The following is a 22,170-nucleotide window of genomic DNA, read 5'->3' as shown; positions in this document are numbered from 1 at the left end:
CCTCCTCTTCTCTGGGGGAGGGGCCGCCAGGTAGTGGGGTTTGCTGTGGTGCCCAAAGAGGGGAGTGGGACTGAGAGCCAGTCTGTGCTCTACCCAACGAACCATGTACCTCAACCCAGGTGTGCATCTCCTGTGGGAAGGGGCACCTTTCTCTTTGCTCAGAGGACATACAAACCCTGCAAGCAGTGCACCCAACAGGCTGCTTCAGTCCAGACAGACCGCGTTTGCTGCACCATCTTCCCGAAGGAGGCACCTTTTCCTGATTGATACGAACGCCCCGCTTAGAATGTCTTCAGCATTTCTCTGTTACTTGGAGAGTTGTTTGCATGTAGTTTCAAGTTGCAAACTTCAAGTTTCAAGTTTATCAGGACGGTATTTGTTTTCTGGGAAGGTTACACAAGGAAGTGACACCCGATCTAAAAGTGTAAGCTTTGTTAATTGTGAAATACCGTATATAAAGATAAAAATACCTCGAGTATAAGTGATAGTTTCATGGATGATTATGAGGTGAAAACCCACGCAGTCACCACTCACATCCAGAAATGGAGCATCGCCGGTTCCCCAAAATTCTTATGACTTTCTAATCGTAGCCCCTCACCACTCCCAAAGATAACTCTTGTCCTCAGTTTTATTCCTCATAGCTTTCAACAAAAAGCAGGCATCCCTAAATGCTAGAGTAGTTTTGCCTGCACTTGAACTGTACATAAACGCAGTCAAACACTACGATACCTGCATCTGGCTTTTCTCATACAGTATTAAGTTACTAAGGCTTACCCCAGCTGTAGTTCGTCATTCTCTTTACCCTTTGGAACCTTTTGTGTGATCGTACCGTTATTTACTTATCCGTTCTATCATTGCCGGACCGATGAGTTATTTCCAGTTCAGGGCTCTTGCAATAGTGTGGGCGTGTTCTTGTGTGTGTCTCTCGGAACACACATGCGCTCGTTCTTTCTGGGCCTACGCCCAGAAATGGGATTATTGGGCCATCGGGGATGCATATATCCAAGCACAGTTGAGAGTGCCAAACAGATTTCTAAAGCAGTTGTGCTGTTTACCTCCCGCCAGCAAATGATGAGAGACCCGTTTTTCTGCGTTGTCCCAGTCTTTGGATCAGCGTGTACTAGTGTCTGATTGCGGTTGGGGTTTGCACTTCCCTGCCGGCCAGTGAGGCTGAGAACTTTTCCGTATGCTGACTGGACATTTGGGTAGTCCATTTGGGGATGTGCCCTTCGGGTGTCTCGCCCATTTTTAAATCAGATGGTCTTTCTTTCCCTTGTTACTTTCAGGAGCTCTTTATATGTTCTGGATACCCGTCCTTTGTCAGATAGATGTATTGCAAATATCTCCTCCCCGGGTGGCTTGAATTTTCACCTTTTTGTTGAACAAAGTTTTTAATTTTAATTAAGTCTAGTGTGTCAGTCTTTTCCCAGTGGTCGGTGCTTTTTGCATCTTGTTGCAGAAATCTTTATTCCAAGGACATGAAAATATTCTCCAGTGTTTTCTTGTACATATCGGATTGTGTTACCTTTCCCATTAAATAGCCATCCTCTTTAAAATTGTCATCTCCAGGGTGCCTGGGTGCCTCGGTCGGTAGAGCTTGTGACTCTTGATCATGGGATCATGAGTTTGAGCCCCACGTTGGGTGCAGAGATGACGTAAATAATTTTTTAAAATAAAAATAAAATAGCCTTCTCCTGCCTTCTCCCCACTCAGGCCCCACCTTCGTATACCTTTACCCCACTTTGCTAAAAATTTTGAAGCTGCTAGCACCACAACACTCCCTCCCCCATCTTAAGCTTTGAGGGTAGCGGGGATAAATAAAGAAAGAAACAAGCAAGAAAACAAGGCCTTGGCCAAGAGCCAGCCCAGATGGTTAAGCAGCAGCAGGGCTGGGATTGTCTTTCTAATAGCAACAACCACGGGTCTTTAAATCAGACTCCACCCAAGGACGTAAGCGTTTTGTGTCTTTGAGGTTACCTTTCTTCCCCCCATTTTCCGCCAAAAAGCAAAAGCAAAAGATTAGTCTAATTAATGACCAGTAATGGAGACTCCCAGGGGAAAAGCTGGCTTCCCATGCATCGTTTCATCTTTCAGCTGCTCTCTGCACACTCTGCGTCGGCCCCTTCCAGGGCTTGAAACCACCCCATAAAGGAAAGCCACCCCAATGACAGCACCCCTCGGCATGTCAGCCACACTGCCGGGGAAATGGAAGAGCATGAGGAGTAGGGGAGAGAAAGTGATCCCGGGAGGCTTTAGGGTAGGGGGAGTAGGAACGGTAACAGAAGACCGAAGCTGACAAAAGCCAGGAACAGAGTCCTGGCCGTGGCCGAGCCGCACGCGGCCACTGACGCTTGATGGCACTGTCACGTCCCCACCTCACAGAAATGGATGGAGGGAAATACTAGATGGATACAAAAAGACAATTCAGATTTCCAGAAGGAATTGGTCCTTGGGCACCTAATGCCGTTATAATTAGGTTGCAGGGAGGGATTATACAATAAGACCTTTCCCATCATAAGAATGAGAATAGTATGTCCTGCTGTGGTGATTTTTTGTTTTGTCTTGTGTACATCTTGAACTAGTTTTCCAAGCATTTTACGCTTGATGAAGCCCAAAGGTCATTCTGCCTGAAGAGTAATTTTCATTCATCGTTAAATCTCCGTAAGTTTAGAGGGAAACATAAATCATATGTGTCTGATTTATTTACTCCTCACAAAATATCCTTTGTCTAGACCTGTTTGTCTGAGACGCCTCTTAAGCCTTCTAAAGCTTGTCTTCTCCGACTCAGGAAGCCAAAAATAAACTGTAGAAAATTCAGATGGCTCAGTTTAAAAAAAACAAAAACGAAAAAACAGTAGCCATGTGCATTTCAACTTAAAAGAACTTCCTGTTTAGCCCACCGAAGTATAGCACGGATAGATTATGTCCAAACTCTGCATATATTAATTCAATGAATCTTCATTGAGGGGCCCTGTTTGGGGCCCCGTAATATTTTAGGTGCTGGGAAATCAGCAGGGAATGAAACAGAATCTCTGCCCTCATGGAGCTTCCACCCACATGAGGAGTGACAATTAAAATTTAAGAAGTATAATACCTGAGGGGCACCTGGGTGGCTCCGTCGGTTGGGCGTCTGACTTCGGCTCAGGTCATGATCTCGCGGTCAGTGAGTTCAAGCCCCGCATCGGGGTCTGTGCTCACAGCTCAGAGCCTGTAGCCTGCGTCAGATTCTGTGTCTCCCTCTCTTCTCTGCCTCTCCCCCACTTGTGCTCTGCTTCTCTTTCTCTCTCTCTCTCTCTCTCTCTCTCTCCCTCTCTCTCAAAACTGAATAAATGTTAAAAAAAAAAAAAAAACCTTAAAGTACAGTACCTGCTATATTGGAAGGTGTTATGTACTGTGGAGAAAATTCGGGGCAGGGGAACTGGGATCACTGGGTGTGTGGACACCAGTGACATATGAAGGTCGGGGAGGTGACATTTGAGCAGTGGCTCACCTCGCCTGAGGAAGGCAAGGACTTGCGTGTTTTCATCAGGGTTTATCTCATCCCAGGTAGTAGGCTTGGAAGGTCAGAATGAGGACATCATCGCTGTCACGACTGTGTCCATTGGAACTTAAGTAACATGGCGTGACAGCAGTGAAAAGTTAGAACAGCAGCTCAGACCTGCGGCCGAGCCCTCAGGTTCAGCTTTCAGATGTCTTGAGTAGCCCCAGGACTGAGGTCAAGTGGAAAAACACAGGCATGCACTCTGTCCAAAGTGAGGCCCACCCCGAGCTTTAAGTGGCTCTCAGCAAAGAGGAGACCTTTCTAGATGATCTACTCAACCCAGATTTCCTTGGAATTGTTTGTTTAAAGTCAGGCTTCCAGGAAGCCCCTGCAAATCGCTCTCCAACCCCAGCCAAGGATAGACCTGACACATAGAACCCTACGTCTCTTTTTTAAAATCTGCTTTCAATTCTCTCATTTGGGTTATGACAGGGAAATTTTCATCTCTCATGTAATTACCGGAAGGGATTCCGAAGGGGCCAGAACACAAGATGGTGGGTGTGATAGGCAGAATTCTAAGAATGACCCCCAGGGATCCTCACCCTTAAATAATCTCCTGTGTACATAGGGCAAAAGGGGGTTATCTGGGTAGACCTAACACATGAACCCTTTAAAATCCAGGAGTTTCTTCTGAAGCATCACAAGGACTCAGTGCACCATCAGTGGGTCTGAAGTGGAAGGGGGCACATCCGGAGCTGAGAGAGGTCCCTGACTGATGGCAGTATGGAGACCGGGACTTTCTAGCACTAAAGCGTTGGAGCGCTGAGGTCCTACCGATACCCAGAAAACACCATGGGGGCCACCTTGCAGTTGTGAAATCAACCAGTTTGTGCTGGAGTGTCCTTTGTCATTTCTCTCCCTGTCCTGAAGCCCTCAGACCTCAGCTCGGCTAAGGATGGTCACTGCCATCCTTTAGTTGAGGGACCTGGCCACTCTGAAAAATGTATGGAATTCAGCCATAAATCTGCAAAGTCCTCGTTCCTCCCAAGAAGAGTGACTAGGCACAGCCACCCCATACCTCTGAAGGTGGCACCGTGGGTGTGTTCCCAGAGCCCTGCCATACCCGGCCAGTGTGGCCAACACTGGTGATTTATTTGGCTGAAGGCACAGGTAGGGATTACCCATAGCTTCCCTACCTCTCAAAAGCTAGGGGCGCCTGGGTGGCTCAGTCAGTTAAGTTTCTGACTTCAGCTCAGGTCATGATCTCACAGTTCCTGGGTTCAAGCCCCGCGTCAGGCTCTATGCTGACAGCTCGGAGCCTGGAGCCTGCAGCCTGCTTTGGATTCTTTGTCTCCCTCTCTCTCGGCCCCTCCCCTGCTTGTGTTCTGTCTCTCTCTCTTTTTCTCTCTCTCAAAAATAAATAAGCATTAAAAGAAAAAAAGCTAGAATCCATAACATGTAGCATGTTTTAACAGGCTGTTTTAAGGTTTTAAAGGCCTCAGATTCCGAGTGTCAAATTAAAACATTAGAGTGCTGTTACAGTAGCAAGAAATATGTAAAATGATATTCAAGTTCACTCCTACGGGAAATATAATTTGAAAATAGTTTGGCTGGAAACGGCCAATTATTTTTATTGCTTTGAAAGTCTCCGGTGTCGTTTTCTTTTGCTGTGTGACAAATTACCACAGACTCAGGGACTTAAAACACCTGCCTAGGAGCTCATAGTTCATAAAAGTCAGAAAGAAGCCCAGTCCCACGTCACTTGAAATCTAGGTGTCAGTTGAGCGATGTTCTCCTTGGAGGCTCTGGGGAAGAATCCACCCCTCGTGTCTTTCAGGTTGGTGACGGTACCCTGTGTTTGTAAGATTGAGGGCCCCATTTCCTTGCTGGCTCTCAGCCCAGGGTCACACCAGCAAGTGGAGGCCGCCCAGATTCTTTCCACGTTGCCGCCTCCATCCTCGGGCCCCAGTGGCCATCCCGTCCCACTCCTGTTCCCACTTTGTATCTCTGACTTCTGTCTCCAGCGGGGAAAATTCTACTGTAAATAAACCTCAGGTGGGGCGCCCGGGTGGCTTAGTTGGCTGAACATCCGACATTGGCTCAGGTCATGATCTCACAGTTCGTGAGTCCGAGCCCCGCGTCGGACTTGCTGCTGCCAGTGCAGAGCCCGCTTCAGATCTTCTGTTCCCCTCTCTCTCTGTCCCTCTTCCGCTCGTCCTCTCACTCTCAAAAATAAATAAAACATTCAAAAAAATGTTTTAGTAAAACCTCAGGTGATGAGGTTAGGCCCACTCAGAGAATCTCCCTGTTTTAGGGCCAGTTCGATAGCAAGCTTAATTACATCTGTCAGATCCTTTTGCTCCATGACATAGTGTGATCACAGGAGAAACTCTGGGGAGTAGAGATCATAAGGGTGTCTTAGAATTTTGCTGCCCAGTCCTGGTTTCAATGCTGACTGCACATCAAATCACGGAGGAGCTTTTATGAAATATCTGTGCCGGGGCCTGACCCTAGATCTCCGGAATGACAGTCTCACGAGCAGGGGCCCGGGCCTCGGGTGGTTCTGAGGCACAGGCTGCCTTGAGAGCCTTGGATCGAAAAGTCACATCTCTGCCTATGAAAAAACCCTTTACGGTTCTGGATCTCAACTTGCCAAAAGCCTGTGCGTTGTAAAAAAAATTAGAAACACAGGGGCGCCTGGGTGACTCGGTCTGGTAAGCATTCACTCTTGATTTCAGCTCACGTCATGTTCTTGTGGTTTGTGGGATTGAGCCCCACATTGGGCTCTGTGCTAATTAATAGTGCAGAGACTGCTTGGGATTCTCTTTCTCCCCGCCGGCCCTCTCCCGCTCACACTTTGCGTGTGTGCACTGTCTCTCTCTCTCTCAAAATAAATAAATAGACATTAAAAAAAAAAAAAACCAGGAACACGGTGGATGTGAACAACAAGAATATAACGCCAATGGCTTGAAGAAGAAAAGATGTCACTGGTTTACCATTTAGGAACAGTAAGTAATCTGACCCTAAGGAAGAAACTCTGGAATGCTCTGTTACCTCCTGACTCCAGCCACTCTGCTCTCAGTTTTCTGTTTCTGTGAATTATTGCAGATTTAGCTATTAGCTCACCACGCTGTGGGTCAGAAGTCCTGGTGAGCCCAGCTGGGTTCGCTGCTTTGGACATCACAGTGGCAGCTGGGCTCCTCCTTGGAGGCCCTGGGACAGAACCGGCCTTCCCAAGCCGACTGAGTTGACCTAGGGTGTTGGCAGAGCACATCCTTTTAAATTTGCCCTGTGACCTTGGCTGAATCACCAGTGTTGGCCACACTGGCCAGGGCATGGCAGGGCCCTGCGAACACAGCCAGGGCGCCACTTGCAGAGATGGGGGTGGCTGTGCCTAGTCACGCTTCTTGGGAGGGACGAGGGAGGACTTTGCAGAGATTTACGGCTGAATTCCACACACGTATCAAGAGTGCGTCACAGGCCAGGTCCCTCAGTGAAGGGATGGTAGTGACCATCCTTAGCCGAGCTGAGGTCTTAGAGCTTCAGGACAGAGAGAGAAATGACAAAGGACACTCCAGCACCCAGCTGGTAGACTCCAGGGCGTCCCCCCTCAAGGTGTTCTCTGGGTATTGGAAGGGCCTCAGCTCTCCAACCGCCTTAGTGCTAGGAAGTCCCAGCTGGCCCACAGACACCATGGACAACAAGCTTTCATAGTTAGATTTGGACTTGCTAGGGGCCCTGCTGTTTCAAACCCTACAAGGATAGACCTAATGATTCCAGAGCTTTCTGACAAACCAGATGAATCTACCCCACAAATAGGTAAAGAGGGAGAGAGAGAGAGAACAGTGGGTTATTTATCTCAAGTCTCTTGAATTCATTTACTGCTTCAGTGAACATCCATTTTCTGATAACATATTCTATAGGTTGGTAAGTAAATGCTATTTCCTGTAAACTCTTTCATAAGCTTTGTTGCCAGAGTATGCTTCATAGTTAAAGGCTTGATTCCGGAGAGATTAACCAGAAACTTTTGATGAATAGTTGAATAACCCCGGGAGCTCCGCACTCCTCAGGAAACTGAAGAAAATAACTTTTCTGACAGTAACAGAAACTCCATGGGTTTAAACTCAAATAAGACCTTTGCCCTTTCCAGACTAGCGTTTTTCTTCACAATGCGTCTGTAGTCACTGGTGTATAAATATCCTTGGACCACCTCTTCCTTATCTTTACTAAGACCATTTAAGTAACATAATTGAATAAGAAAATTAAGTTGTCGACAAGACTGTTTTTTCCCCGGGGCGCCTGGGTGGTTCAGTCGGTTAAGTGCTCGACTTTTGATTTCGGCTCAGGTCATGATCTCACAGTTCATGAGTTCAAGCCCCACCGTGGCCTCCGTGCTGACAGTGCTGAGCCTGCTTGAGATGCTCTCTCTCTCAAAATAAATAAACTTTATTAAAAAAAAAAAAAAAAAGGAAGAGTGTTTTTTCCCCAAATCATCCCATTCCATAGCATTGTGATTCACATTTTATCTTTTAATTCTAACCAAGAATGAGCGAAGTTTGAGGGGCTTCTCATGTCACTTCACAAGCACTGAGGCCAGAGGGGTGAGACTCCGAGCACCACCTGGGACCTGGTTGTGGCTGCAGGGGCAGGGGTAGTTAAGCCCTGGATACCGCTGTCACCTCAGGAGTCGTGTGACATCGGGCTGAGGCCAGCAGCTCAGGGGGCGGGAGGGGGCTCCCAGCAGTTTTGATTTGAGGCAGTTTCTAGGAGAACATTGTGGGGACACTTCCAGCTAGGACCTGAGACAGGTCAGTATCGATCAAGGGATGATCAGACTAGTTTTAGTCCAAGGTTGGGAGGTGTGGGGGTCACCAAACTCATTGATTCCTGTGTGCATATTCTCAGCAACTATATACCAAGCACCTGCTGGCTACTGCGTTCAGCAGCCAGGTCTAGACAGACAGCAAAGCGGGACCGACAGCGAAGAGAAGGGCCAGGGCCGGAGGGCACAAGGGTTGTGTGGAGCGGGACAGTGCGGGGTGACTGGGGGCACTCCAGATTCGGAAGGCCTGTCTGAGGAGGGGAGCGTACCTTCAGGCCAGAATGACAGGAAGAGCCAGCCCTGTGGAGACGACGTAGAAGGAATCCCAGGCAGGGGGAACAGTCAGCACAGGGGTGGGGGCAGAAGGCAGGCCCGTGCGAGGCTGGGTATGGTGGTGGGCAAGGTACAGCGTGGATCGGGGCCAGAGTGGAGAGCGGGTCACGGGTTCATTTCAAACGGAAGTGGGGCTCTGGACGGGGACGGGAGTTTAGGCCCAAAAAGAGGGGATGGTAGCTTGGCCTTTGCCGTGCCCCGGGGCACAGTGGTTACACCTCAAGTCATACACACCTTTGTCCTGGGTGTTCCCTTGCATTCCTCCCTGGTCCCCGAGGGAATTACAGTGATGATCTCGTCTTCCTAGAGTTTTGAATACCTTCTCTGTATCACAGGCTCTGACAGCCTTCAATGCTGCAGGTCCTTGAGCTCAATATCATGAACTCCCTGTAAGTTAAAAAATAAATGAATGAATGAATGAATGAATAAATAAATAAATAAATAAATCACTAACAGGCATAATAGTTACAAATAGCCAAAAATTATCTTAAAATTTTTTTAATTAAAAAATTTTTTTTAATTTATTTTCGAGAGACACACAGAGTGCAAGTGGGGAGGGATAGAGACAGAGGGAAACACAGAATCTGAAGCAGGCTCCAGGCTCTGAGCTGTCAGCACAGAGCCCGATGTGGGGCTTGAACTCATGAACCACGAGCTCATGACCTGAGCCAAAGTCAGATGCTCAACCAACTGAGCCACCCAGGCACCCCTATCTTAAAAATGTTTTAAACTAAGTGTTGTTCAGTCTGACTTACAATCAAAGAAATACAAATTAAAGGAGATGCCATTTCTTGACTTATCATATTGGAAGACTTTTTTTAAGTGATAAGCTCTACCACTGGTGAGAGGGTAGGTGAATGGTGCTTTTTGGGAGGGAGATGTAGCAATGTGTATCAGGAATCTCAAAATCAGTATGCCCTTTAACACAGAAATTATGTTTCTAGGTATTTCTTGCAAGGAAGTAATTGTGGGTGCCTGTGAAAATATAATTTAAAACAAGTTTATTATAGTTTTATTTATTTAAAATCATTATAAAGGATGCCTGGGTGGCTCAGTTAGTTAAGCGTCCAACTGTGGATTTCGGCTCAGATCATGATCTCATGGTTTGTGAGTTCGAGCCCCGTGTTGGGCTCTGCACTGACAGTGCAGAGCCTGCTTGGGATTCTTTCTCTCTCTCTCTCTCTGTTCCTCCCCTACTTGTGCTCTCTCTCTCTTATAATATATAAATAAACTTTAAAAAAAAATCATTTTGAAACAACTGGAGGTGATACAAATTTCTGACGAGATGAATCAATTAAATAGATTATAGTATGTGTGTACAATGGAATATTATAAATCCTTTAAAATCATGCTTTGGGCAATATATTTAAAGGCACTGGAAAAAATATGCATGCTACATTAAGTAAAAAATCAGATTCTAAAAGTCTGTCTGGTATGATTCCAATTCTATCAAAAGAAATTTATACAAATGTTATATAAATGTTAACAGTGAGTATCTCTGGCTAAATACTAAAATTTATTCATGCTTTCCCGTAGTGTTTCATTTTCTACAATGAGCATGTAAATTTTTAACAAAAATTTATTTTTAAGATTGTATCTTTTTAAAGAAAGAAGCCAGATGCAAAAAAAAAAAAAAAAAAAAGAACCCTCATAGATTCTGTGTATATGAAATGTCCAGAGTAGGCAAATTCATAGAGTCAGAAAGCAGATTAGTGGTTGCCAGGGTTGTGGGGATGGGAATCGGGAGTGACTAGGCACAGGCTTCCTTTTGGGACTGATGAAAATGTTCCAGAATTAGATAGTAGTGGTTCTTACACAACCTCGTGAATATACTAAAAGCTACTGAATTGGACATTTTCAAAAAGGTAACTTTATGGTATGCGAATTATATCTCAATAAAGCTATTATTTATTTTTTAAGTAGCAATAAGAAAAGCTTAAGTGGGGCATCAGGGAGATGATTGGTAAGGAATAGGTAAGCGTACATAGGAAACTGGAATTTAAATTTTAGATCTGATCAAATATAACTTTAAAAAACCTACCCGTGGCGAGCGCCTGGGTGGCTCGGTCTGTTGAGCATCCGACTTTGGCTCAAGTCGTGAGCTCGCAGTTCATGAGTTCGAGCCCCATGTTGGGCTCTGTGCTGACAGCTCAGAACCTGGAGCCTACTTCGGATTCTGTGTCTCCCTCTCTCTCTGCCCTTCCCCTGTTCATGCTGTCTCTCCATCTCTCTCAAAGATAAACATTCAAACAAACAAACAAACAAAAAACTACCGTGGGTGCCTGGGTGGCTCAGTTGGTTAAGCGTCCGACTTCGGCTCAGGTCATGATCTCATGGCTCATGAGTTTGAGCCCCGCGTGGGGCTCTGTGCTGACAGCTCAGAGCCTGGAACCTGCTTCCAATTCTGTGTCTCCTCTCTCTGCCCCTCCCCTACTCATGCTCTGTCTCTCTCTCCTTCAAAAATAAATAAACAGGGGCGCCTGGGTGGCGCAGTCGGTTAAGCGTCCGACTTCAGCCAGGTCACGATCTCGCGGTCTGTGAGTTCGAGCCCCGCGTCGGGCTCTGGGCTGATGGCTCAGAGCCTGGAGCCTGTTTCCAATTCTGTGTCTCCCTCTCTCTCTGCCCTTCCCCCATTCATGCTCTGTCTCTCTCTGTCCCAAAAATAAATAAACGTTGAAAAAAAAATTTTTTTTAAATAAAAAAAAAACAAAAATAAACATTGAAAAAATATATTTTAAAAAACATATCCAAGTACTACCTTGTATATTAAAAATTAAAATAAAAGAATACAGTAAAACACATGGATGCAAGGTATTCATACTCTAGTTTTTATATGGGAGGTGGGACTCAGATATTCACTTTATTGTTATGATTCATAAACCTAATATATTCTTTGTATCAAACGTATATAATTTGGGGGTGAAAGTCTGAGGAAAAAGTCCATATGGTTTTATTATATTTATTATATTATATTTATTATGTATATATAATTAAACCAGATCCTTTCTGAGAAACGTTTTTAAGTGGAAGAACACCTGAGGAATTACAGCATAAAAAAATGAGCTGAGCTGAGAGGGGGCTGTAGGGTAGGATTGGTTCCATTCACATCTCTCCCATGTCATTTCAAAACCATGTGACAGTTAGCAAGTCAATGAAAAAAACAAAACACTGCACATCTTTTTTTTTTTTTTTTAAGTTTATTTTATTTTGAGAGAGAGCGAGAGAGAGGGGAAGGGACAGAGAGAGAGAGAGAGAGAGAGAGAGAGAGAGAGAGAGAAAATCCCAAGCAGGCTCTGTCTGCACTGTCAGCACAGAGCCTGACGTGGGCTCAAACCCATGAACCATGCTTAGGCTTCTCTCTCTTCTCTCTCTGCCCCCCACCAAACAAATAAATTAATTTTAAAAAAGTAAAGTGAACATTTTGTATCATCAGAGCTTTTGCCATTTGGGGTAGTAATAATGTAGGTCTGATCCTGTAATACCAGATTTAAGCTTCAAACTCAGATTGGTGTGATGTCAACAACAACTGAGGGGCCAAATCTAGCCCACCACATGTTTGTTTGTTTGTTTGTTTGTTTGTTTGTTTGTTTGTTTTTTAACGTTTATTTATTTTTGAGACAGAGAGAGACTAGCATGAACGGGGGAGGGTCAGAGAGAGAGGGAGACACAGAATCTGAAACAGGCTCCAGGCTCTGAGCCATCAGCACAGAGCCCGACGCGGGGCTTGAACTCACGAACCGTGAGATCATGACCTGAGCCGAAGTCGGACACTTAACTGACTGAGCCACCCAGGCGCCCCACCACCACATGTTTTTATAAGTAAAGTTTTATTGGAACACAGTCACAGCCATTCATTTACATATTGCCCATAACCGCTTTTGTTCTAAACTGCAGAGTTGAGTAGTTACCGTAGAGCCCTTTTGGCTGTATGACATACTAATCAAAATTATTTACTATCTGGCCCTTTACAGAAGTTGGCTAACCCCTTCCTTAGCGACAGAGGTACACAAGTGTCTTCTGTTATTGAACGCGCGTTTGGTTCTTGCATTTCAGATGGCAAGAAGCAAGTGTTCGATAACGAGAGACTTACTTGAGAACTTAATCTGAATCTGTGCAGTTTCCAAATTTGTATCACGAGAGTTCAGCTAGTGAGGGATATAGCTGTGGGATCGTGAAGGCACAGATATCTTTGAACCTGTTTTTAACCCATGAGCTAGGAGCTATATGTTCTTCTCTGTTGGAGAAAAAAGCAATCTCTGTGTTGTCTAAAACAAATCTCATTTTGCATCTGGAGAGAACACCCACATTGCCGGCAACTTCTGTTTTTCTGTCTCTGAGTTCCCACAGACAAGCGCTAACATATGCTCATCCAATAGCAAGCAGCCTGTGAAATAATCAGGCCATTTGGAGCTCTGTTTGTTGTTTTCTTTTTTGAGATAGGTCTCTTGAGGGCTACATGCGCAATTCAAAGAACGTTACAATGCTTTGATTTATTTATTGTCATCAAAGTGGTTCTTGTCCTGACTTCATTATAAAGATAGATTCTCCATGGAAGACGAATGTCATTATTGGCCTCTGCTCTTTTGACGGCCTTTTTTCACGCAGTGTCTCTGCTTATGCAGCTGTTTATGAGACATGGTGATTTGTGAGGACGTTTTAAAGGGCATCAGGCATTGTCTTACAACCCGAGGCAACAGTAGAATCTGTGTGAATAACGAAGATGAAAGGCTTTATTTCCCAGGTTGTGGTGGACATACATTCAACTCCCAGCAATCCATATTTCCCAGGGTTTTATCTCATGAGCCAGCATGGCTAGAAGCTCCCCTTTCTACTCTCATTTGTGTGTGCGTGCCCAGATATAGGAAATCTTAAGCAATAAAAACTGTTTTCTGAACAAAACCCTAAAGGGTGTTGTACAGATACCGTGAGATTGTTTGCACAGCAGATGGAGAGGGACTTGTTCCACCTTCATTGACAGGAATAACAGAGAAGCAGCCGTGATCACTGCTGACTGGTCCAAGGGAGGGCACCCAACCTAACCTAGGCCAGTCAGCCTTTCCCCAGGAGTTTGAAATAGAACTAAGAGGAAGATTACTCTACGAACTCCATGCTGTCGGCCGCCATGTTTTTACCTCTGTGCAGAGAAGAGCCAACGTAACAGGCCTGCCATGGCTGTGCCTGCAAAGGCTGCTTACGAGGTTAGCCCTTAATTTGCGTCTGGTAACTTGGATTTTGGGAGACTTCTCACCGTTCCCAGAACTGATAAGAGAGGCTCAGAAACCACTGTGGTTTCTGCCCAGCACCTGCCTTCCTGCGGGGAGTCTGGAGTTGTTGTTGTGTGCTAGGCAGAGGGCGCCCATGTGACCAGCCCCCAGTGAAAACCCTGAGTCTCCAGTGAGCCTCCTTGGTGGACAGCACCTCCTGTGTGTTGTCACAAGTCATTGCTGGGGGAGTTAAGCACGTCCTGTGACTCCACCAGAAGAGGACTCTTGAAAGCTTGCACCTCGTTTCCTCCAGACTTCGCCTCACGTGGCTTTTACCTTTGCTGATTTCGCTTTGTATCCTTCCGTGGCAATAAACCCATGCATCGTAGTAAATCTGTGAATGGCCTGGGAATGTGGCTACATCCTGATTGCTCTGAGTCCCCTTGCCAGTCACTGAACCTGACCTGGAGGTGGTCTTGGAGACCCCGCCCACAGCCACACTGACCAGGAAAGAAGTGGAGGAAGCCTCTGTAGAGACGGAGAATTTAATAAATGCATGGGGAGAATGCCAGGTAGTAGAACAGAGATGTGGCACCTTCCAGGCTCCTGATTCCAGGTGCCTGTCAAGGCTCAGTGGCATCCTTTCAGATATCCTTAGTTTCTGTGAAACCTTAAAATCCTTAGAACAGATTTCCGCTTTTCTTAAATTAGTTCCGGTTGGACTTTGTTGCTTAAGGATCAAAAGGATTATACCTGATCATACAAAGGATCGTACAAAAGAATCATAACTGATCTCTTTTACTTGGGTATTTTCTGAATATTTGCACTAAGCATTTATTCCTTTTATTATTAGAAATAAATGGTGTTATTTGGTTTATTCCTTACATGTATCTTTTCAATTAAAAAAAGATGAATGCTAATTCTTGGGGGGGGGGATTAAATGTTATATTGTGTATAAATAGTGACATAATTCCTACCCTGTTGTTCAACTCTGCTCTCTTAAAAGTATCGTTTTTAACAACAGGTTGATATTTTTCTTTAAATCGAGGTTTCTCAGCCTTGGTACTTTTGATATTTTAGGCCAGATAATTCTTTGTTGTAGGGGCTGTCCTGTGCATTGTAGGATTTTAGCTGTATCCTTGGCCTCTACCCACTAGATGCCATTGTACTCTCCCGGCTGAGACAATCAAAAATGTCACCAGATATTGACAAATGTCCCCCACCAGGGGAGGGAGGGGAAAGATCGTCTCTGGTTGAGAACCACTGCCTCGAATATACAAATACATGTATTGAAAGTTTATAAAAAATAGAATCATACGTTGATAGGTGATGAGTGCTTCCAGTTTATGTGTTGTGGTCATCCTTCTGTTAGCACATATACAGCTATTTTATTATTTGTAGCACCTGCATGGATTTTCCTTATATGCATAAGCAATACTTTATCTAGTGTCCTGTTGATAGACCTTAAAGTTCCTTGCCACATTCGATCTGAATTTCCATCTGAATCCATTCCAGGTGCTTTAGTTGTTTTTCGACTTTATAATGTTTATTTATTTTTGAGAGAGAGACAGTATGAGCAGGGAAGGAGCAGAGAGAGAAGGAGACACAGAATCCGAAGCAGGCTCCAGGCTCTGAGCTGTCAGTACAGAGCCCGAAGCGGGGCTTCGAACTCCCCAACTGTGAGATCATGACCTGGGCCGAAGTCAGATGCTTAACCGACTGAGCCACCCAGGTGCCCCACTCCAGCTATTTTAAACAGTAAAATGTATTCGATAAGGGTAGACAGCTCACAGAAGTCTTAGGAGTTTTAAAGAAATGTACGCTAGGCTGGAATTCTAGGGATAACTCCTGAAGTCTCCACGTCAGATCTGGCCTGCCAAGGAGACTGCATTCATCATCAGGAAGGTGTAGAATCAGGAATCTGTTCCTTGACTTATTCACTCCAGAATCAAGCCACCTCTCCTATAGTCTGGAAAAGTGAACTGGGTGCCCCGACCTCGCCTCCTTCCCCATGTGACTCACTTACAGGTCCGTTTCATGCAAGTGCCTGGGATTGTCAGAACCTAAATCACATCCGGAACACTGGCTGCAGGAGTGTCTTGGAAATACACTTTTCAGGGGCACCTGAGTGGCTCAGTTGGTTAAGCGTCCAGCTTCAGCTCAGGTCATGATCTCACAGTTCGTGAGTTCGAGCCCCGCATCTGGCTCTGTGCTCACAGCTCGGAGCCTGGAGCCTGCTTCGGATTCTGTGTCTCCCTCTCTTTCTGCCCCTCCCCACTCATGCTCTGTCTCTCTGTCTGAAAAATAAATAAAACATTAAAAGAAAGGAAGAAAGAAAAAGAGAGAGAAAGGCACTTTTCAGCTTTCTGGCTCCTACACAGGGTTTAGAAGATTGTCGATCAAAGCAGTCCATAATGTCTGTCCTGTCACCCATCCTTAGAAATAGTACCACGAGGACATCAGTGAAAACGGGGAGGTAAGGAAATCCAAGACTCCCTCCCTCTTCAAATGCAATAAATCAGGTGGCAAAAAACCCCCGTCAGAACCAGCCTTTTCAGAACCCTGGGATGTAGTCAAAAACTTGTAACAGCCAAGGGATCGCCTAATGAAAGGGGGGAAAAAAAACTACAGAGACTCCGTAACAGAGCTCTGTGCCCTTTTAACTTCCTGTTACCACCCTCTGCCTCGCGGCTCCGCGGTAGCCTTGCAGATGGTGGCCAGCGTCTTCCCGTCTTCCGGGAACTGCCAGTGGTGTGTTTGGCCCTGTCTGATGGTTCCCTAAAGGATCAGCTCCAGGGTTTCCCTTTGTTTTGCCTGCACAGGAGCTTCCCCTGGGCAGAGGTGGCTTCCCAGGCAGCATTTTCCAAGAGCATTTAAAAGATCAGGGATTAGCTGCTGCCTCCTGAGTAACCAGGAGCGGTTGGGACCAGTGAAGACAGACGGAAAAGCCTGAGAAGAGAGTAGGGGAAGGGAGGTACGTGGGGGGAAGAGGGCAGTGAAAAGCACTCACGCATTCCCCAGAATCTAGAAGGACCCAGAAAAGACCCGACGAGTCTCAAAGCTCCGACCCCAGGCTCCGCGCCAACAGGAAGGGAAGGCAAAGGCAGAGTTGTGAGCCTCTGAAAGAGTGTCCGTCACTGAGCCAGGCTGCAAAGGCTGCGAGAGGTTTTCTCCGCCGGGAATGAAATCTGTCGCATCGTTAGCCAGTCACTAAACTAGCAAAGCAGAGACTTCGGTGGCCTCCCTTGACAAAGAACCCAGACTTTACAAAATTAGTTCAGAAGAGTCACCAAACAAAAACACCAGCGCAGACTAACAGTAAACCCTGTGGAGGGAAGAGAGACTGGCTTCTAGAGTCACATTAGAATACCCAAAATGCCAGTTTTCAACAAAGAAGTTACAGGTATGCCGAGAAACAAAGTTTTGGCCCACTCATAAGGGGAAAAAAAAAAGTGGGAACTGTCCCTGAGGAGGCCCAGACACTGGACCTCCCGGATGAAGACTTGAAACGAACGGTCTTAAGTGTGCTCAGAATGCTCACGGGGGACCACGGTCAAGAACCACAGGAAATCAGAAACAGGATCTATGAACAAAGTGATCCATGAACTCCAGAAGCTTGTAGAACTTCTGGTTGTCCTCAGCTTTCAAACATTTCGGGGTGATTCGCCTCGAGGTGGGTCTTTCTTTTTTTCCACCGTGCTGAGTACTCCTTGTGCCCTTTCAATAAGATAATTCATGTTCTTATTTTCCTGAATTATTTTTTGTGGTAATTTTCTTCCTCTTCTGCTTTCTTCTCCTGGTATTCCTCCTAGCCTGGTCTCCTAGTTATCATATCTCTTTTCACCTTTCTTCCATCTCTTTGTTTCACAGGTTACTGAGGGACTTCTTAATATGATGTTCTAAAATCAAATGTTTCATTTGTGCATCGTATTTTTTTTTTGCATCATTTCAACTTTTAAAACCTTTAACTGTGGGGGCGCCTGGGTGGTGCAGTCGGTTAAGCGTCCGACTTCAGCCAGGTCACGGTCTCGCGGTCCGGGAGTTCGAGCCCCGCGTCAGGCTCTGGGCTGATGGCTCGGAGCCTGGAGCCTGTTTCTCATTCTGTGTCTCCCCCTCTCTCTGCCCCTCCCCCGTTCATGCTCTGTCTCTCTCTGTCCCAAAAATAAATAAACGTTGAAAAAAAAATTCAAAAACTTTGAAAAAAAAAAACCCTTTAACTGTGTTAAAATACACATAACATAAAATTTACCATCTTAACCATTTTTTAGAAAATGTTTATTCTTTTTATTTTTTTATTTTTTTTTTCAACGTTTATTTATTTTTGGGACAGAGAGAGACAGAGCATGAACGGGGGAGGGGCAGAGAGAGAGGGAGACACAGAATCAGAAACAGGCTCCAGGCTCCGAGCCATCAGCCCAGAACCTGACGCGGGGCTCGAACTCCCGGACCGCGAGACCGTGACCTGGCTGAAGTCAGATGCTTAACCGACTGCGCCACCCAGGCGCCCCAAATGTTTATTCATTTTTGAGAGAGAGAGGGAGGGGCAGAGAGAGGGGGATCGAGGATCCAAACCGGGCTCTACACTGACAGAGGTGAACCCCGGGCTCAAACTCACGAACCCCGAGATCATGACCTGAGCTGAAGTCAGATGCTTAACCGACTGAGCCACCCAGGTGCCCCTCAGAGCTCTTTATACATTAAAATATTAACCTTTATCTGTCACAGGGAGCCCCAGATCGTTTTTAAACATTTAAATCTTTTTTCTTTTGAAGCTTGTGTTTGTTTTACTAGGTAGCACTGTAACTTTTTTTCTAAGTGGATGGCCATTTGGCTTAGCATCTTTTTTATTTTTTTATTTAAATTCGAGTTAGTTAACATACCGTGTAGTCTTGCCTTCAGGAATAGATCCCTGTGATTCATGTCTTACATATGACACCCCGTGCTCATCCCAAAAAGTGCCCTCCTTAATGCCCTCACCCATTTAACCCCTCCAGCAGCCCTCAGTTTGTTCTCTGTATTTAAGTGTCTCTTATAGTTTGCCTCCCTCTCTGTTTTCATCTTATTTTTCCTTCTCTGCCCTTATGTTCATCTGTTGAATTTCTCAAATTCCACAAATGAGTGAAATCATATGGTATCTGTCTTTCTCTGACTTATTTGGCTTAGCATAATACCCTCCAGTTCCATCCACATTGTTGCAAATTATTTTATTTTTTTAATTTTTTTAATGTTTATTTATCGTTGAGAGAGAGAAGGTGCGAGCAGGGGAAGGGCAGAGAAAGAGGGAGACACAATCTGAAGCAGGCTCCAGGCTCTGAGCTGTCAGCACAGACCCCGACTCAGGGCTCCAACTCATGAAAGGTGAGATTATGACCTGAGCCGAAGTTGGATGCTTAACCGACTAAGCCACCAAGGCACCCCCCCTTTTTTTTTTTAATTTTTAAAATTAAGATGTTGGATATTCTTGTCTTATTTTCCATTCACAGTAGTATTGCACCTTTAAATATATTTTTGCATTGTTACCTAATAAATACTCTCTCAGCTAAAGGAAGCTTAGTTCTCTTGTGAGTTTACTGAGTTTGTTTTTTTTTTTTTTTACTTAGTTTTTTTAACATTTATTCATTTTTAAGAGTGAGGGACACAGAGCATGAGTGGGGGAGGGGCAGAGAGAATGGGAGAATCAGAAGCAGGCTCCAGGCTCTGAGCTCTCAGCACAGAGCCCGATGGGGGCCGATGGGGACTTGAACTCATGGATCGTGAGATCATGACCTGAGCTGAAGTTGGATGCCTAACCGACTGAGCCACCCACGTGCCCCAGAGATTTTTTTTTTTTTAATCCAGAAATAGGTAAGAATTGTATCAAATTCCTTTTTGGCATTTGTTGAGCAATACATAAGGTGTTTTCTCTTTTAATCCACTTATATAATTAACATAAATGTATTATATTATGTAACAGATTTCCTAGTGGCAGAAACATTCCTATATTCCTGGGGCCAAAGTTGTGGAATGTGGTGTATAATATGGTATATTACTCCTGGGGGAAATTGCTGCTTGATTATGGTCATTCATATTTTTTATACTCTGTTACTGATAAAGGGACTTTTGGCTTGTTGTTGCCTGGCTTAACTATAAATGACGTTTTATGTTAATCAGATCTGGTTTTTTGTTAAGATGTCAGTGAGCACTAAAACCCTGTACATGGCCAAAAAATGCAGTGGGAATTTTTCTGCCTTCTCCAGTAGGGTTGGTGACAATTTTCAGCCAGAAGGAACTGGAATATACTCTGGAGTACAGGACAGATCCACACAAGACTCTGACATTCCTTCTGACAAATGAGAACCCAGGGTGTTCTGAAATTTTGTTGGGTCCCAGTTGGGGAAACCTCTCATTTAGAAGTTGCAAGTCTAGGGGCGCTTGGGTGGCTCAGCCGGTTGAGTGTCCGACTTCAGCTCAGGTCATCATCTCTCGGCTCGTGGGTTTGAGCTCCGCATCATCTGAGAGCCTGGACCTGGTGGGATTGTGTGTCTCCCTCTCTCTCTCTGCTTCTCCCCCACTTGCATTCTTTCTCAAAAACCAAATAAACATTAAAGGAAAAATTTTTTTTTTAATTTTTTTTTCAACGTTTGTTTATTTTTTGGGGGACAGAGAGAGACAGAGCATGAACGGGGGAGGGGCAGAGAGAGAGGGAGACACAGAATCGGAAACAGGCTCCAGGCTCCGAGCCATCAGCCCAGAGCCCGACGCGGGGCTCGAACTCACAGACCGCGAGATCGTGACCTGGCTGAAGTCGGACGCTTAACCGACTGCGCCACCCAGGTGCCCCTAAAGGAAAATTTTTAAAAAGAAGTTGCAAGTCTCATGTTCCCCAAAAGTGGAGGCCTAGGTTTTTCCTTGGGGCTGAATGCTCTTTCCCTTTGGTAAAAGCCCTCCACGAGGACCTTTTCGTCACACAAATAAATGTAGAGTCTCCCTATTTGTTCTGGGGGGGACCTTGTAAATGGGCTGGAGCTGTGGGCACTGGAGAGTATCCTTCACTGTCCAGCACTGATTTGTTGAGTTCTAAATGAGCTGTGCTCTTACTCCGATATAGTTTTTGTCAAAATCTTTGACTTCTAAGAGTTCTTACATTAGATACTTGGATACCAGACTAAGGGTTCATCACTCTTGTATCTTTTTTTTTTTTTTTTTTTTTTTTTACTGTTGTATCTTCTTAATCTGTTTATCTTTTATTTCAGTTAAACCTTCTGACCTAAAGGTTTTCAGTTTATGGTAATCATATACTCTTCCCGTTTCTGCTCAGCTTTTATTTGCCTGGCGTCTTGTAATTCCTTTGTTGTCGATCTTTCTTATCCACGTGCTTTAAGTGTATTTCTTAGTGTAGCTTTATGCGTAATTTGAAAATTCCTCTAATAGAGACATTTAGCCCATTCTCCTTTTCTTGGGGCTTACTAGTATGTATTTATTCTTATTCTTGTTACCTTACGTTTTCAGTATACTTTTCCTACTGGATTTCTTTCTCCCGATTTCCAGTCACCTAGCCACGTGTGTCCTAAGGTGTGCGGGTTGAAAAGGTGGAAAAAGGCCTGAGAATCTGAGTAGCTTATTCTGGTAATCATGTGAAAATTAAAGCTAAGGGGCGCTTGGGTGGCTCAGTTGGTTGAGCGTCTGACTTTGGCTCAAGTCATGATCTCACAGCTCATGAGTTCGAGCCCCACGTCGGGCTCTGTGCTGACAGCTCGGAGCCTGGAGCCCACTTGAGATTCTGTGTCTCCCTCTCTCTCTGCCCCTCCCCCCACCCATGCTCTCTGTCTGTCTCTCTCTGTCAAAAATAAACAAACATTAAAAAAAATTTTTTTTTTAGAAAGCTGGGGTGAGGAGAGAGCCCACCTGACAGTGTCAGATTTCCTGTCACATAAGCACCAGTTCGGGCCGTGCGGCTTCTGCAAGATGGGCAGAGCCCCCTCTCCCACAGCACTGGGGTTCCCTGGGACAAAATGATGGCGACAGCACAGCCAAGCAGAACCACCAAACAGGGATTTGAAGGAATACCTGGGAACTTTTCACTCACACTGGGCTCGTTACCTAGCAATTCGCTAAGTAGAACAGGATAGTTCTGAAAGTGTTCTTAATTACAGGGGGAAGATTCACTGTTGTCCAATGGAATTCACTTAGCTGCTTTTATTGGTGTTTGTGGGAAGATGGGCAGTGAGCGATCTGTCCCCTCTGTTCTTTTGTCATTCCTGTCATCCTTGACCTCTTGTTGTGGTAAAATATGCATCACGGGAAATTTGCCATTTTAACCATTTTTAAGTGGCCGTAGCGCGTTGGACATT

At 45.2% G+C, this 22,170-nt stretch overlaps 1 protein-coding gene across 5 annotated transcripts in view; it reads left to right on the top strand.

Annotated features, from left to right (window-relative positions):
- SPECC1 (sperm antigen with calponin homology and coiled-coil domains 1) overlaps positions 1 to 22,170 on the top strand; it is a 286,429-nt gene that overhangs the window by 226,916 nt on the left and 37,343 nt on the right. The gene's annotated exons all lie outside the window — the stretch shown is intronic.

This window comes from Prionailurus bengalensis, chromosome E1, assembly GCF_016509475.1.
Source record: "Prionailurus bengalensis isolate Pbe53 chromosome E1, Fcat_Pben_1.1_paternal_pri, whole genome shotgun sequence".
Classification (NCBI taxonomy): Eukaryota; Metazoa; Chordata; class Mammalia; order Carnivora; family Felidae; genus Prionailurus; species Prionailurus bengalensis.
This window is presented reverse-complemented; position numbering and strand designations above follow the sequence as displayed.